We start from the raw sequence: 11,379 nt of genomic DNA, 5'->3' as shown, positions 1-11,379 counted from the left end.
TCGCAGTGGGTTATATTGGAATGCCAAGCGATTGAATGATGCCAATGATCTCCATGTGCTCATTTGTCTTTCTTCGCTTAAGTCTTGTGAATATACTTGTTGCTGGCTTGGATGTCTGCAGCCAAGGTTTGCACGTCGTCCTCTAAGCATTTTGGACTATGGACAGAGTGGTGAATTTATCCTCAAATGCACGATCCACATAATTTTCACAGTTCAACTTAAATTGAATAAAAATTCTTTTTTTCACAATTTCACAGTGAACACAATACCCGTTTGTCCATGAAATTAACTGAGAAGAGAACAATAAGGTTTGCATAATATGTGAAAAAACTTAATTCACTTGGAAATGATAAATGAAAACCACAAAAATTGAGTTAAAATGCTATGTTTGTCAGTGTGATGAGGTAGCAACTCACTTTATATGCGACAATATTGCAATTTTCTTACGGATCCCTAATTTTTTTCAAAATAAATTATAGCCTATTTTACTCCACGATAATATAGCTTTCTATCGGTGAAAGAATTTTTAAAATCTGACCAGTAGTTCCGGAGCCTGTTCGTTGCAAACAAACCAAATTTTACCTCTTTATAATATTAGTATAGAAGTATAGATTAATTAAACAATTACGACAGTAACACTATTAAACAATATCAGTAAGAATTTATGTGGTTCATTTGGCATGGGCAGCAGTGAACATGTCTATAGGAAATTTGCCATTACCAATGTCAATGAATTGTTTAGAAAATATGTTTCCAGATTGGTCATTTTGCAACTCGACACGCATATTCTTGCTTAAATGAAGTACTTTGACATGTTTCCACAAATTGGAGGACTTTAGACATGCATTGAGTTCATCAGCTGGCGTTGATCGTGGAATCGCTGGCAATGTTTGACGAAAATCTCCTGCTAATAAAATCATTGCACCAACAAATCGGTTATTATTGCTCCGTAGATCTTTGAAGGTTCTGTCCAAAGCCTCCAAAGATTTTTTATGTGCCATCGTGCATTCATCCCAAAAAATCAATTTACATTGCTGCAAAACCTTTGCCATTGCAGAGTTCTTCGAAACGTTGCAGGTTGGAGTTTCATTGCTTTGCATATTTAATGGCAAATTTTAGTGCTGAATGGACTGTTCGACCACCTTCAAGCAAAGTTGCTGCGATTCCCGCTTCGCCACCAGATGGCAACGTACTCTTCTAACATTCACTGTACTACGGCCTATGTTCCAACAACGTCGTCTGCCAAACATGATTTTATCATTTCTGTACATAATTTACTCAGTTCTAGACATATGTATAGTTACCTACTAAGTTTGTAATGTATAGGCGAAAAAATAAAATTATTAAAACATTAAACACCTCAAAAATAATAAATATTATTTTAACATATTGTGAATGTAAACCATCCTCCAACCCCCTGGAATACACAGAAAAAATTTCATCAAAATCGGTCCAGGCGTTGTTGAGTTATGCGCTTACCAAAACATTTTGCCATTCATTTTCTATAGTAATATTATAAAGAGGTAAAATTTGTTTTTTGTTTTTTTGCAGCGAATAGGCTCCGGAACTACTGGTCCGATTTAAAAAATTCTTTCACCACTAGAAAGCTACATTATCGTGGAGTTAAATAGGCTATAATTTATTTTGAAAAAATTAGGGATCCGTAAGAAATTTGCAATATTGTCGCAAATAAAGTGATTTGCTACCTCATCACACTGACAAACACGCTACCATAGCATTTTAACTCAATTTTTGTGGTTCTCATTTATCATTTCCAAATGAATTAAGTTTTTTCACATATTATGTAAACCTTAGTGTTCTCTGCTCAGTTAATTTCATGGACAAACGTATATTCACAAAACTTAAGCGAAGAAAGACAAATGAGCACATGGAGATCATTGGCATCATTCAATCGCTTGGCATTCCAATATAACCCACTGCGAACTACAGTGATAATGAAAATTTAGATATTGGACCAATGGCGACTTTATACCGATATTGCAGTGCGTTAAAGTTTAAAAGAGAAACGGCTGGATTGTGCTGCGCAAGTGGAAAAGTCAAACTGGAAAAGTGTTAAATCACCATCTTTCTATACTTCCATATATTTGAAAAATGTTGCAACATTGACTTTTATGTTGTTAAATTGTGTTGACCAGCGAAGCGGACACAGGACCTTATATATAAGATGAAAAATCAGGCTGTAACTAAAATGTGCCCTAAGTTAACTAAGCACCATATGTTCAGGCAGCGTTGAAAACTGTTTGCGAAACTGTGCAATTCAAAAAGACATCGAAAGATGTGGCTCTATCGACAGCCCAATTTATTCAAAAAGTCGATCAAATTTTTGATAGCATGAATAGCCATACTCTGTATAGTGATAATTCGTTCAGATCTGCCTTACAAATAAATAATGAGCCTTATAAAATCATTGCATCCTTCTTAGCTTACATAAAGGATGTAAAATTCGTAAATTTAAAGAAGCGTGTTTATTTTCTCGAAGGCATAGAATTAACTTTATAGGCAACGCTTCTTCTGGCTGAAGACATTTAACCGATTCTGAAAAGTTTTTTATTATTACAAAATCTCTTAATCAAGATTGTCTTGAAAATACTTTTGCAGTTGTGAGGCAAAAAGGAGGGAACAATAGGAATCCTTCTCTTGCCGAAATAAATAACATCTTTGCCAGAATTTTAAACACAAAGATAGTTCGTTCCTCCACTTTGGGTAATTGTGAAGTTGATTTTGACGAGCACACTTTTGTGAAGAGTTCATTAACAATACCTCGGATAGTTCAAATCATGCGGAAAATTTGACTTTGATACCAACCTTGTGGATTATTTCGAAAAGGACTCTTTTAAAACCTCTTGCGAAATAAACATAGAGTTGGTATCAATAAGATATTTTCTAGGCTACATAGTCCTAAAAACAGTTCCGAAGCTAAATTGTGAAATTTGCAGCATGTATATGAGCAAAAAGATGAAACCATCAATGCGCCAAGCGAATTGTTTATCGCCCTCATGGAGGTTAGCACCAAGCACATATATGTTTTTCGACAATTCTTTGAGTCAAAGCCCCATACGATTGGCATCAAGTAAGAAATTTTAAGAGTATGCCAAATGGAAACCCAAAGTTGGTTTGAAGGTGAATGTCGGGAGCATAAAATAGCAATTTTAAATTTCCTTTTATTAATTTTGCTTCGGAAACATTCCATTTGGGCTGCATATGGGGACAACAAAAAGGCAGCCAACAATTTAAAGATTATCCACCAATAAAAAATAAAAAAAAAAACACAAAAAATTTAAAAAAAATCAACAAAAATAAACAAAAAAAAAAAAAAAAACAAAAACAAAAAAAAAAAAATAAAACCAAAATAAATTATAATAACACAAAATTGAAAAAAATATGTAAAAATAAATGAATTAATTAATTTACACAAAAAAAAAAAGAAAAAAAACAATTTATGATATGGCTGGGCTCGGCGGGGATACGAACCCGGGCCTTCATGTACACGAGGCATAGCCTCTACCACAACACCACCGGGCTTCATCAAGCGCGGCGAACTAATTGAGTATATGGTCTAAGCTGCCTTTAAAAGTACAAACTCAAGTGGGTCTCCATATCAAGACCCACCATAGAACGATTTTTTTGAGGTCATGCAACAGCTTGATATTCCATAGCCTTTGCTTGCACTAACTCTCACAAATTCACTAGTTATTATTAATAACCGCCTGGTTGTTTTAATTCACCACAGATCAAGATTATATAAGGGTAACACGCGGTTTATTAATAAAAAAAATTTAAAATCTCTAAAAATAAATATTACTTAGGTATCAGTATAACTTATAAGTACAAATGGGGCGAGCACATAAATGTAGGATATTATTTATTCGCATACAATTAATTTAATTTTCGGTTTTGATTTTAACAAAAAGTGCTTAGATTATTGTTCACAAAATTATTGATCTTTCCTCTTTCAATGCTCAACGACGACTCTGCTTCATTCCACAGGAATCGGTGATCTTAAAAATATCGATTCTAAGTATATTAATTAAGAGTTGCCATATAGCTCAACCCGCTTCGAGTGTGCCGTGGAGGAAGCCCGCCTGATTCAAATCCCACATTCGGCCCTCCTGACTGTTCATTCGCCTCAAATGGACGTGACCATGGCTTCATATACTCCGAAACTGTTGAGGTTCTAAATGGACCCTCGGTATCTCCTATGCGTTCTACTTCATACCGCCCATGATCCTTAACTGCGACTATCTTATACGGCCCTAGAAACTTTCCCTTAAGCTTTAGCCCGACTCCGTACTGAGTTCTTTAGATCGCTACCACATCATTGATCTTATAAATTCGTTCTTGTTTACGTTTCATATCAAAAGCTTTCTTGTTTTCCTCTTGAAGTTTTCTGATGTTCTCTCGAGCTTCTGCACGGTACTTTTCTCGATCCTCATCCAGTTTCTTAATCGCAAACTCCTGCATCAAGTCCTTTAATTCATTACAGCCGGCTAACCGCATCTCAACTCCAGTTAGAAGTTTGAATGGCGTGATCTTTGTGCTTCTTGGCTCAGTGCTGTTAATGATCTGCTGAACTTGTCCCACGTATTTATACCAAGCAACTGGACTTTCGTAGCTTAACTTTGCAAGCATTGGCACGACGAGCTTATGAATCCTTTCAACCTGGCCATTTCCGCGTGGTACACCTGTCGCTATAATCAGGTGTTGAATGTTGTGTGATTCACAATACTCCTTAAAGGCTGCGGATGTGAAAGCTGTGCCTCTGTCCGACACTATACGATACGGATTTCCAAAATGTACGGCTTGCTTATCTAGACAGCTCAGAACTTCCTCAGCACCAGTGCTACGAGTCGGGTGCAGCCAAACGTACTTAGAAAAACCATCCACTACGACAAAAATATGATTGTAGCGCTTTGCTGTCATCTCCATGGGTCCGACGTGGTCAACGTGATACGTTATGAAGGGTTTATCACCTTTGTCAATTGAAGTTAGAAATCCTTCCTTCTTGCCTGCCTTTGCATTTACGATTATGCATCTGATGCAGCTTTCAACGACTTTCTCAGATTTTACTTTCAGCTTTGGAATAAAGTACGACTTTTCAACAAGGTCCTGCGTCTTTTTGGCAGAAAAGTGTCCTTGGTTATGAGCGGTCTGAATAATCTCATTCTCCATAGACGAAGGTACTACTACTAACTCACGGTTCGGGTCTTTAAAGAGCACATCATTCTGAATATAAAAGTCCTGGTATGCATCCTTTTCTAGAAGACTCCTTACTGCTTTTGTCCACTCGTCGTTGATCTGTGCTTCCTTTAAGCGATGAGTAATTGAATCAGACAAAAAATAACACGAGACTCTACTTAATGCATCAGCATGCTTCATTTTCGTCCCTGAACGATGCTCGATCTTGTAGTCGAAGTCCTGCAAGTAAAAGGCCCAACGAGCTACTCGGAGTGGAACTTCCTTCTTGTTCATTGTCATCTTGAACGCGTTACAGTCAGTTACGATAGTAAACTTCATGCCTAAAACATAAACACGCCACTTGACTAGAGCTCCTATAATGGCCAATACTTCTAGCTCGTATGAACCATATTTTTCTTCAAAAGGAGATGTTTTACGACTCATATACTGAACAGGATGGAAAGCACTATCCTCATGATCCTTTTGCAATAAGACTGCGCCAAAGCCGTACTTGGACGCATCTGTGTGAATTTCTGTCGGCAAATTCGGGTTGTATAACTTCAGTACTGGTTCACTTATGAGAGCTGACTTTAATTTTTCGAACGCAAGTTGCTGAGCTTCTCCGAATTCGAACTTTGAATCGCCTCTCAATAGATCTGACAACGGCCTGGCTATGGATGCGTATCCGTTAATGAACTTTCTGAAATAGGAAGTAAGTCCTAGAAAACGCTGAATGCCCTTTTTGTCTCGAGGTATCGGAAACTCTTTTACAGCCTGTATCTTTTCAAGTCCTGGAGTAATGGTTCCATTCTGAATAATATAGCCTAAGAACTGTACTTTGCTCTGCAGAATCTTATCTTACTCCAATTGATTCTTAAACCGTTCCTAGATGCGACATGCAAAACGTTTTTTAGCTTGAAAAGTCCTTCCTCGATGTCCTGGCTGGGAATAATTACGTCGTCCATGTATACAACGACAACATTGGTAGCGATGAGTTCTCTCAAGACGGCCATGATAAATCTGGTGAAAACTGCAGGAGAATTAGATATTCCAAAAGGTACATACAAAAATTCAAATTGTCCAGACTGGGTCACAAATGAGGTATACTTTCGGGAACCTGGTTCGATCGGAACGTGGAAAAATCCGTTTGTTAGGTCCAAAGTGGTGAATATCCTGGACCCCTGTAGCTTGTCAAGCACAGTCTCCATATGCGCCATCGGAAAATTGTCACGAACTATCTTTTCGTTAAGTTTGCGGTAGTCACAACATAGACGCTTCTTTCCATTTTTCTTAGAGACCAATACTACTGGCGATGCATATTCAGAGGTGCTTGGTTGAATGATCTTCTCAGTAAGCCACTCCTTTACTTGGTCGTCTACAGTTTTCTGGTCACAAATAGGTAAACGACGCGGATGCTGAAAGACAGGAATTTCATCCTTCAGAATGATTTTCATGTTAACTGGTGCGTTCGCGTTTCTTTCAGGTGTATACTCCTCAATCAAAACTTTGACCTTGAACTTCTGTGATTGATTTAAATGAGATAAATCTACTTGATTCGATACTGTCACCTGTTCTGCACACATGCCCTTAAAGCTTTCTAGAAAATCATTTTTCAAAGTGCTTTGCTTTTCATTTTGACTACTTGGTTCGTCTCGACGCAAAAACTTCGTGCCTTCTTTTGTGACTTTCATGTCGACTGTATCAAGAATAGTTCTGCCTAGGATGGCGTCAAAGCCCATGTCCTGATCTGGGATCACGTGGAACTCCACCTCCATGTGCAGGCTGTCTATCTCAACAGGTATGGTGATACTGCCAAACGTCCACACCTGACTCTCTCCGATTCCGGTCAAGCATTTCTCCTTTCCAGTATGGAACTTGCTGCCAAGTTTGAGGAAAATGTTTCTGCGCATCAAGCATAGATCTGCCCCTGTGTCCACGAGTCCTTTAAATTGAACAACAGCATGTTTGACAACTTTTAGTTCAAGCCCAGAAGCTGTAAACTCGCTATTTGGCTTTAAGGCTGCGTTCTCCACGTGAACGGTGTTAGCGTTACTCTCCTTTTTTACCTCGACTTCGACCTTACACTGCGCAGCTCGATGACCTGGCTGTCCGCAACGATAACAATTATTATTGTCCTTCTTCTTGCAATCTCTCTTAAAGTGGGACGGGTCACCGCACTTAAAGCATTTGCGCACCAACTCTGGTCTCGACTCAAAACTTTTGGAGCCATCCACCTCAGCTAAACGCTGTTCGTTTTTAAAAGGTACCTTGTACGTGCCACGAATTTTCTTGTACACTTCGATCTGCTCCTTGAGGTCCTTGATTGTTTTGGCCTGGTACAACATTATCTTATTCGCCTTGGCGTCTGGGATCCCTTTTACGAAATATTCGATCAAACTGCCCTCATCTAATCTAACTGGCTTCGAAATTTCCATTAATGCGTACAAATATTCCTGTAGTGTTTCCCCTTTCCTTTGTACACGCTGATCTAACTTGCGATGCACCTCAGCAGATGATATTTTAACGGAAAACTCCCCGCGCAAAGCTGCCTTAAGAGAATCCCAGTCGCGAATGTTTACTTGACTGCGAATGAACGACTTAGCTGCCCCACTTAGTAACTGTTTCGAGTAAATGAATAGTTGGAGCTGACTCCACTGCACAGTTAAAGCACATTCCTCCAACTCCTGTATCCAGTGTTCTATATCTGGGCTAGTTGTACCTGCAAAATTCGACACACTGCCTTCTACATCTTTAAGGGTAAACAAAGATCGGCTAACAGGCATTGGCTCCACGGGACAATCGCGAGCGGTTACGACAGATTCGACTTCATCCTCATCGTTAACGTCGTCGTCGTCCTCGATACCAAAATGTGCTAACATAATTTCCTCAAGCTGCATTATGATAATTAATTTTAAGGTTAACAATAACAATTTCTTGATGTTCAGGTTTTCTACTTTACAGGTTTTCTACATACAGTCTGCTGCTTGCTTGCCCTGCTTTAAAGCTTCTGATTTCCAATTGGATCTTCGTCTCCTTCGATCGCCTTCTTCGTCTTCTTCTCCTTCGCTCGTCTTTTTATCCTTCGCCTTCTCCTTGTCCGCCTGCTTTACCGCCTCCTTCTCCGCCTGCTTTACCGCCTCCTTCTCCGTCCGCTTTACCGCCTCCTTCTCCGCCTGCTTTACCGCCTCCTTCTCCGTTTGCTTTACCGCCTCCTTCTCCGCCTGCTTTACCGCCTCCTTCTCCGCCTAGAAGTTGCAGTACATACACATACTCCCAGATGGATACATAAATTCCTCTGCAGCGAGACGTGTGTACGTGTGTATGTATGCTTTTTTCTTCGCTCCGCTGGTCGTCGCTCACGTTCTCCACCTCCTTGCACTTTATGTTTGGGTCAAATCCCGGTTGAGCCCCCAAAATTGTAGGATATTATTTATTCGCATACAATTAATTTAATTTTCGGTTTTGATTTTAACAAAAAGTGCTTAGATTATTGTTCACAAAATTATTGATCTTTCCTCTTTCAATGCTCAACGACGACTCTGCTTCATTCCACAGGAATCGGTGATCTTAAAAATATCGATTATAAGTATATTAATTAAGAGTTGCCATATAGCTCAACCCGCTTCGAGTGTGCCGTGGAGGAAGCCCGCCTGTTTCAAATCCCACATAAATAAATTATTAATACAAATAGCCAAAAGACTTAATATTATAAAATGCCTTTCCAGCACAAGCTTCAACAGCTCTTATTAAAACGATAATTTTTGTAATTAACTCAATTATTATGTCTAAAATCGACCTATACGGAAGAGCACCAAAATCAAATCTAATCAAAATAAAAATAATTTACCACTCAGCTATTAGAATAGCATTCAGAGCCTTTCGCTCCTCACAATCCATAACCTAATCTACGAGTCCAACATCAAACCAATACTCCTAGACCCAGTCCCCATAACAAAAAAATCCAACGTGGTGCTTCACGCTTCTAAATTAAAAGAAAAATTCGCTATATGCACCGACTCACTCTCTGCGCAGGCAGCACTAAAAAACCCCAATAACCATACGTTTTACACACAAGAAATTATAAAAACTATCTCCAAATATATAAACAAATTCTCCCTGATATGGGTCCCAGGACACTACAAAATTTCCGGAAACAAACTTGCAGACCAAGCTGCTACGGAAGATACTAAACAACACATCAGATATTCTTAACTACATTAGCAATGTATTTAAATCAATTTGATTTAACCTGGGACCACACATCCCTACACTATAAACTCATTAACCCAAAAAAACAGAATGAAATCGACCTCTAAGGCGCAACAGCTTCTCGAATGGACATCATCAAATTTATGACTCTTCGTATCGGACACACTAAATTGAGACATAGGTAGCTACCTATTTGACAAAAGCCCACCTCCTACATGTCAACACAGCAATCAAAATCTTACCCTAACTCACATACTCGTATTCCTAAAATCTCTACGTTGAAACTTCTCCAAAACACCCTAGAAGATATATAAAACTTAAAAAATTTAGAAGAAACTTTCGAATTTATCAAATCCATCCACCTGTACAATACTATATAATATTATATTACACTGGTCGGCATATATATTTTGACAATAATAAAAGTGAAATATACTCGAAACTTGAACTTGCATCTTTTAACTTTTGGTATCAATGGAAAGGTAATTTAAATGCCGTTTGAATGATACCATACTTTTCTTAAGGGGTTATATCCAGTTGCGAGGCCAAAAAAATGAGCTTTTTTGAAAATTATTTTTGGAAAGGCTATTTATTGTATGAATACGTAATATATATGAAAAGATAGGTCATTATTTCTAGTTTTAGAATATATTTAAAAAAAAAAAAAATTTTGGACTCCGTCGGTCCTGTAGAGGATCTCCCGAGGGTCCACTTCAAAAAAGGTTTTGCGGTGAGCAAAATATCTCCGGTCCAAATTATCTGAAATGCAAAAAACCAAAAGGATTACGTAAAGAATAGACAAATGCTGGTAATGAGACTTGGGATTTTCAAAATTTTGATTTTTGACAAAATGGCGGCTTCCCAAACATAAAACTTTGTTTTTGGCACAAAAATTTCAACTTTGAAGTGGCTAAAAAAATCGAAGTTTTTGTCGGAGCCAAAATTCCAAGTTTCATTACCTGAAAAAAATATCTAAGAAGAGAATGTGAAAGTTTCAAGTCAATCGGACAAGCCGTCTCTGAGAAATTTTGCTCACCGACTTTGAAGACATAGTTTCGAGAAAAACGCACTTAAAGTTTTGGCTACTAGTTTAACTACATGGGAGGCGTCTTTACAAATACACTGATTACTCCAATACTATTTACCGGAATACTTTGAAAATTTCAGACAATCTTCTTAGATATATATACATTCAAAATAGGCAAAAAAAAAAATTCGATTTTTTCAAAATCGCAACTGGATATAACCCCTTAACTCATTCGATATTTATTGAAATGTTATTGTTATATATTTGTTGAGTTATTTGTAAATCTTTTACTAGATATCAAAACATTATAAACTGCTTAGAGTAATATAAAGAATTTTTTTTTAATATTCGAAACCGTATGTTTCTCTTTAACCTGCTCGTTTAAGTCGAATATACTTACTATATTCTGATTCTATTCTATATTCTATAATTAACAAATAAAAGGGCAGTTTTCCGTTTTCCGCTAGTTCTTTTAAATGCCCTGAAGTATAGTTATGCATCGTTACACATAATTATTGCTTAGCTTTTTTTTCGTTTTTTTCCGTTTGACAGAGCATATGAATAGAAAGTACTGCGGGAACACAAATGTACTAGTGTCTTTCTTGTGACTACCTTTCTGTGACTAGAAGAGTTAAAATCAAATTATGAGCCGGTTTTATTACTTTATTAATTTAGCGGTGCCGTTATTTTTTTTGTATATGTTTCTGTTTGTGAAATACAAGTTGATTCAAATATTAATGATGTACTGAATAGCCATTTAATGCCGATTAACCTTTTTGGACTATGTATTAAATGTAATCATGTTAAACAATTGGGCTTCGGTTTTAATGCTGTTTTACACATTTTGGCTTATCATAGGTAAATTTAATAATACAAATTATTTTTTTCGGTGTTTGAAATGTTTGATCCCTTTTTTAGAAATATGATGCACAGCTTTTTGATATCTA

The sequence above is a fragment of the Drosophila ficusphila genome, unplaced genomic scaffold (assembly GCF_018152265.1).
Source record: "Drosophila ficusphila isolate 14025-0441.05 unplaced genomic scaffold, ASM1815226v1 contig_470, whole genome shotgun sequence".
Taxonomy (NCBI): Eukaryota; Metazoa; Arthropoda; class Insecta; order Diptera; family Drosophilidae; genus Drosophila; species Drosophila ficusphila.
The sequence above is the reverse complement of the archived record's forward strand: the minus strand, read 5'-3'. Positions refer to the sequence as shown.